Source organism: Manis javanica, chromosome 2 (assembly GCF_040802235.1).
Source record: "Manis javanica isolate MJ-LG chromosome 2, MJ_LKY, whole genome shotgun sequence".
NCBI lineage: Eukaryota > Metazoa > Chordata > Mammalia > Pholidota > Manidae > Manis > Manis javanica.
In genome coordinates, this window is record NC_133157.1 from 131,138,029 (window position 1) to 131,145,643 (window position 7,615).

The 7,615-nt window shown below is 38.9% G+C and overlaps 1 pseudogene; it reads right to left on the minus strand.

Annotated features, from left to right (window-relative positions):
• Positions 1–786: 786 nt before the first annotated feature.
• LOC140845634 (eukaryotic translation initiation factor 2A pseudogene) lies at positions 787–2,518 on the minus strand (annotated as a pseudogene).
• Positions 2,519–7,615: the final 5,097 nt, after the last annotated feature.

Genomic DNA, 7,615 nt, shown 5'->3' on the forward strand with positions numbered 1-7,615 from the left:
CAGACGCAATGCTGAATTTTGTTTAGCTGGACATGTAAGTATGTTGGGGAATCACCATCCTGAGTACTGAGTGTTCACATCCAAGAATGCAGCATATGTCGGCCTTTGTTCATGTCCTTAGCAACCATCCTTACAGTTGTCAGTGTAGAACTCTTGGACAGCACTTGTTAGGTTGATTCTTACATATTCTATGGTTTCTTGCCCTATTGAGGAAGTTCTTGGATAATGTTAAGAGTGGGCACATGATATTCCATTGATGCCAGTGGGTTTAACATAGGATGTGATCATATTGATTCCTGGTAGCTAACTGGCTTTCTGCGAATCTTTAAATCCCAGTCCCAAGCCTGCCGGTTCCTGGAGAAAGGCTCTCCTGTTGCATTTCCTCCTACCATGTTTTCCTAGCTGGTTTCCAGGAGCGGCTTGCACTCCCAGGTGTTTGATGGCTCACAGCCTTTTCTTTAGGTTCTTGATCTGTTTGTGTATCTCAGGGTCTCTGCGGGGTGACCGAGAAGCAGGCTTTCATAGGGTATTCTGAGCGGCAGGGAAGGGGGCAAATCTGGGCTCTTATCACCTCTCACATCTTGCTCATCAACTCTTAGCCTCACACTTCCTTTAATTCTTAGGGATGGATTTTGATGGCAGCTTTTCATTCCTGGTTGCTGTTCCATGCTCCTTCTCATGCAATTTAGGATTGGTGATTGGTTTGTTTCTTAGAATGGATGCATCTTTATATCCTCCACTGGGTGCTCGCTTGCTAAGTTACTGTTTTTGCTGGAAAATTTCTGTTTAAAGTGGCTGCCAAGAAACCTACCAGTTTCTGCATTTGATGGCACATCATATTTGTGCAAGAGGCAACCAAATCTTGTACCCAATGTTAACAAATAACCGGGAAGACATGTGGCTGTTAAAAACGCACTTACAATGGAGAGGGCAAAGGCTGAGAAATAAGTCTGTAGTTTGTAACATCTCACACTTCTTTTGTCTCTGCGGATTTCCAAACTCAGCTACTATCAGCATGTGTCCATGAGGGCTGTGGCAGGCTGCATTATGACGACCAGTTCCAAAGTAAAGCACAGAATCACATTTGGCAAGCATGAGACTGTGAATGGCACAAAACTCAGTTGAACTAGAAACCCATCTACATCCTAAAGGAGCCATTTCTTGGTAACTGCATGAGAGCACGTTCTCCATCTGTCGCCTTGTAACATAGCCTTTTCCTGTAGTAGGAAGCTCCTGTATTGTCAACATCTGAAAGGCTACTGCCCCACAGCAGTAGCTTTCCTGTTCCCTGGCATTGCCATCTTAGCCTTAAAGAAACTTCTGTTGGCTAAGCTGCATAAGGCAGCAAATCTGCGGTGCTGATGAAATCTAAAAGATGAAAATATGCCCTTACACTTGGGAACTGGACAGCCCCTGTGTGGTTAGGGCCTGGACGATACCACAAAATAATTCACTCTTTGAAACTTCAATTTATTTGTAATTGTATTACCATTGTTGTTTTCAAAGAAGTGAACTTCACTGTTAACATTTCTGGCACAAATAATGTCATCTTCTGACCGATGGATGCCAGTCTGTCAGAACGAAGATTTCTGAACGAAGATTTCAATCACACCCCGATTTTCACATCACAAAGCTGAAGCTTGGATATCCCAGTGGTGCTATCCAATGACTTTAAAATACACAGGACATATGTAATATTTTTTGAGTCAAAGAAAATAAGACTAGGGAAGAATATTTACTGTATATTTTTGTCTTTTGAATGGCTCCTGATGAGATAGTTTGATAAAAAATATTTTTTTGTTTATTTAAAACATTTTGAAAGTTCTTATTATTTCAATGTTGAAATGACTGTAGACACACATACTGCTATGGGAAATAACACAAACAGAACCTGTGTGCCCTTCATGCAGTATCTTGCAATGATAACCTATTGTAAAACTGTAGCAAAATATCTCAGTCAGGATACCGAATATCTCCATCACACCACTCCCCGCCACCCAAAGCCCTCCTGGTCTCCATTTCTACACTTTTGTCATTTTAAGGTTTTATAAATGGAATCATACATTTGTAGCTTTGGGGATTAGTTTTCTTTCCCATTCAGCATAATGAGTGAAGATTCAGGTTATTGCCCGTATCTACAGTTTCTTCTAAGTATTGCCGGCTAGTGGTCTAGCGTTGGGTGTGCCACCGTTTCACCCTTCAGCTGCTGAAGGATATCTGGCTTCTTTCCAGTATTTGGCTATTAATAAAGCTTCTACAATATTTGTGTATATGTTTTTGGGTGAACATGTTTCCATTTCTCTGCTCTAAGTGTCTAGGAGCACAAGTGCCAGTTTGTGTGGAGGTTGCATATTAACCTTTTTAAAGAAACCAACAAACTGTTTCCAGAGGAGCTGTACCACGTTAGTTGTGACCGATCATAGTACTGTGGGAATAAGAGAGGAGGCACCTTTCTGTCAACTTGATGAGGGAGAGTTTCCTTCATGAGGACGGGAGACCCGTAGGGAGAAGCAGGCATGGTGAGGTTAAAATTTTGGGTTTTGTTTTGAACAAAATCAGTCTAGTCTAAGATGCCTGAGGTGAATATAGGGGGAGATGGCCAGTAGCCTTTGGATGAACATCGACTGCTCAGCAGAGAGATGGCAGGAGATGGAGGTGTGTGGCCTGGAAGTCATATCTAAAGCCATAAGAGGGCAAGGGAGTTGAGTGACAAGAACAGAGGGCCAGAGAAGCACCCTGAAAAATAGACGGTTATGGGAGGGAGCAAGTGGGAGAGAGACTGAGCTGAATTTCAGGCAAATTACGGAAATACGTAGGTACTCGTGTCCTTGAAGTCAAAGCAGACCGTGGCTTTAGGAAACGCTCTGAACAGACACCACTTTGGTGCGCTCAGTTTCAATGGGCTGGTGGACAGAGGCTGTGTTTAAAAACGAATGTGGCCAAGACAGTGTAGACAATGCTCTAGTCTTTGACCCTGTGGGAAGTCCCCTGGGGGGAGGCAAATGGCGGCTCCAGTGAGTGGGACTTCCTCCCTCAGGGTGCACATGGCCCTTGGTCAGAGTGGCTGGACAGGTGAGCCAAAGGGTTCTCAGCGTGGGTGGGAATCACCAACACTGCTTGCTTGTATATGAACTCCTGGCCTCTAAGTCTTCATGATTTAATTCTTTGAAATTCTGCCAGAGCCAGTCACAGTACTTTAAAAACAGGGTAAAATTTCTTTCAGATAGAATGGTAACTTTAGCTATTAATAATGTTGAATAATTACACTAAATAGAGAAATGATAGTTTACTGATCAGAATCTATGGAACTAGTGCTGGGCAACTGTTGGAATGCATCACTTAAAACTGCTCACAGTTCACTTTATCAAGAATCTCTGAAAGCCATGAAAATGACATATATCAGCTTTTAATAAGCTTCAATAATTTAAAAATCCTCTATTTGCATAGAATATTTGCTATTTTGACTTTTGTTTCTTTACTCAAACTATCAATGAAAATTCAATGAAATGTTTATGATCTGAATATAATTGTGTGCCCTTAATACTGAAACATTCTATGGGTTTTTGCAGAATGTCTTATAAAATCAATGACAGGATAATTGATTAGCACACGGATGGTAATGACTAAGAAAATGGGGCTAGTATAAAGAAACCCATTAAAATATATTGGACAGTGAGATCTAGAAAACAAATGAGTTATAACAGCAGAAGAGTGGTATCCAATTAACCCTAGAAAATGAGAAGGATACTAAATTTTATTGTATTTTTTTATCTCCCTAGACTATAAACTAAAAAACTACTTGTCTTAAAACCCATGAGGAAGTTCCTCCCTTTCTTACTTGGTTGATAATAAGCCACAGTCTGTCCCAAATCTTGATACTTACAAGGCTTTTATGGCAAATGAGGAAATAATAAAGTTAATGCCCCTTAACAGGGATTTCATTTGCACCAGTTTCATCCTGAGTATGACAAATCCATTCCATACCCTCAATCTTTGCACAAAAATGATTTAAAATGGACGATTACATGGGTACAGTAATTGAGCTTTCCCCCTAGGCTATGAGAAAATCATGTCTTTAGTAATGAAGACTCTAAAACAACTAAATTTCAGTACAAAGAATGACCTCAAGAGGCTGAGGGGTTAATTTGTCATTTAATCTCTCAATTTTCTCCTGCTCACACCTATCACTTAGAGTCTTTCTAGCCCAGTTCCTAGATTTCTATGCATGATGGCTGTACCTCTGCTCCTTCACACTGCAAGACAGCTTGTCCTTCTGCCCCAAGGGCATATCACTCTAGTTTTAACAGGTTCCCGTTATGGGGTAAATCTTTTCAGTTACTGTGCGCCATATGCATCTGATGCTAAAATATGTAGTGGGAGGTTCTTTACTTTTAAAAGTGTGAGGTTTCTGATGCCACTCTTTGCTCTTTGATCTTCATAAAGCTGTGTGTTTTTTCTGACCTTGGGTAATGTAAGAGATATTGGACATTTGAGGATGTGTAAAGGCTGTTGAAAATCTATTCGAGAAATAATAGAGCCTTGCCTACCTACAGCATTGGCAGCTCCATTCCTTTGGCTTCGTGGGGCAAGAAATCTGCATCGCCATTAGCAAAATTGAATTTCAAACATATCTTCAGACCAAAACATTTTTCCCATGGTTAGAATTTTCCCCTGGCAGATTACCCTCATTCAGTTCAAATGCACAGTTTGTGGGGAGGGAAGGCACAACCAAGCCAGTGTAATTTAGTGAATGTAGCACCCTAAAATCTCCTTCCCTGAATAGGCAAATAGAATTCAGTTCAATATGTTGAAATTTCTTTTTTTAATTAAAGTGGTAAGGTACTTGATTTTAAGGACACCAGGAGACGCAACCAAAACTTTTTTGAATATTTACCTAATTCTAAATTTTATTTTACTCTAATCCAGTTTCTATACCTTTTGGTATAGCAAACTGCAAAACAAATTTTCAAAATTGTGAGAAAATAAGTAGCTTTACTAAAATTTCACATATAAAAATATCAGCTTGTTTAACCTGTTATGTAATTGCCCCAAAGATGCTAAATGGCATCTAATTCAGAGCACTTTGTTTTATTTTTCAATTCTATGAAATGGATAACAATTCTATCTTTTCTATTCAGTGAAATGAGATATTTATGTAACTGAATTTTAGTATATTCTATGCACCATGTCCTGTCCATATTTATGACCAAACACCATTCTAATAGGCAGTTTTGAAGACAAGTCATTGTATAGTACTCTTCTGAGTAAAATTTCATAAATGTTATATGAATTTGAAAGTCATTTTACTAGTAGGAATGTGAGAAGTTCCTTCATTTCCAAAGTATATAATATGCTTATTAGCAGAGAAAGGAGTTATTATGAAGGTGCTTTCCTCTTCATTTAAAACTGTTTCTCAACATTGAGAAGATAGGTGGGAGGGCCAAATACCCAAATTAGTATGTTCATGTAGGGATAATTTTTTCAGAGCTCGGTAAATACAATATTTTAGGAATGTGATTCCATGGATTACTGGACTCAGGTCAAAAATAGTTGTCGTGAGTCATTACATTTTTTGCATCTGATCAGTCCTCAGTAATGTGTTCTTACTCTTGCCTCTATGTCTTCATGAGTTTTGAGGATGAAAACACTGTTCACATGAGTTTTGAGACTCACAAAGGTATCATGAATGCCTAGCAGTGTTAAAAACACAATAAATTGTGTAATTTCCACCAAAAAAATACCAATATCTTTCACACTTTGGTAAATTAGGGAGGGAGCAGGGTGAAAGCATTTTGCATCACAAAATGGCTATGTAACCTCACGAAATTGTTTTTAATATTATTGCAACCTATTAGTTATAAATAACCTAGAAACATTTGGACTCTAAGCATGTGGCCTAAAGGGCTCAAGGGACAGTGCTCTTTAAAGAAAACATTAGTAACCAACAGTTTCAGGAACACCTGCTCTAAGAGTCTGCATGTGTTTATCAGTAAATACCCTTGAGAACATGCATGTTGATGTGCCTATAAATCCCCATGCTGCTGGTCTCCAACGCTGGTTCAAATGAAAATAGTCTGTTGTAACCATCTCTGGTTCACAGTTGGAATGGAACGACTCATCAGTTTTTAGCAGAGAACAGCTCAGCAGTAAACTGCTGCCCACAGGCCAATGGGTTTCTGAAAGCTGTTTGAGAAAATGACAGCAGGAAGCTAAGTGGAAACGGCCAGACACCCAAGGAAATAATCAGGTGGCACAACTTCCTCTCCCAGCTATACCTGCCCACAAGCTGCGGGGCTTATAAATGGTGCAAGGGGAGGCGGTCAAAAGGAGGGCGGAATTTTCCATCACTGCGTAATCTGCCAAGGAATTCTGACTTTTATAATTTCTAAGTCTCATCTCCAGATCAAAGTCGATTAACTGCCTACCCAACCTCCAGAATCCTCCGTTGAGAAAAAAAGTAGTATTATGGAGACCTTCAGCCAAATGATTCATGACTCTGCCTATTCAGCAAAAGAAAAGTGTTCAGTTTTATGAAATTGCAATATTCTTTTAAGCCCTGATTTCTTATCATTCTACATCTCTAAATTCTTTAAACTCAAAAGCATGTCCTTATCAATAAATTAAGATCAAAAGTTACTTCTTAATATTCCAGCTGCTCTGTACAATTAGGTTAACATAGACATTCTTTATATTTTTCTTTCCTCACTGGAAAAAAAAGCAGCCCACAATTTGCCTACAATTGCAGATAAGTTCTTTTGGCCATATAAGGCTTCTTCTGGAACTTTCATTGTGAAAATGAGAAAGTCAAGGGTGGTGGATAAATTTCTGGTAAGTCACTAGTAACCATGAGTTAGATATTCTTGTAAATAACATTACAAAAAGAAGGAAAAAAGATAATAAAAAAATCAAACTAGAGTGACAGAGCTGGGGTCTGAGTTAAGTATGGAAAACACGTTTTTAATCACACACCATAGTTTCTGTTCTTCTAGTATGGTGGTAAGGGGAAAACTGGCCAGAAATTTTTAATAAATATTTGCTTGTGTAAATCTCTTATATTACATACATAAAATATAAAATCTCATAATAATATGCTAACATTTCTAAGATAATGTTATGATGGTTAGCCAGATACCTTTTGCTGTTATTAAAATTCTAATAAAACAAACCTGGCATTCATCCTGTTATAATGTCCCTTTTTTAAAAATGTAAAATAAGGATTAATAGATTTAGAGCATCATCTACTGTGTTCAGTAAATTATTTCAAGATCTGTGTACCTCTTTCCCTGAAGCTTTCTATAAAAAGAAAGAAAAATGTAAAACCTGAGGAATCTCTTTGTTAGGAGACTGCATATGCTTCTACTCCACATTTTTACTGGAGAACAGTGAAAAACACAATCTCCTGGTGCCTCATTAAGTTAAGAGAGTTTCTGTTGGAAGTCCTCTTTGCAAGTGCCTCACATTAGTGTTGTAAAAGGCTGGCTGGCTCCTCCGACTGATCAATGTGATCATTGGTATTAATTGGAGTCAGATGCCCTTCCCCAGCACCCGCCTTTTATAAGAACAGCCATCTGGTCTTCTCCATAGAACTGAGCTGAGTGGGGGGCACACCCCAGAA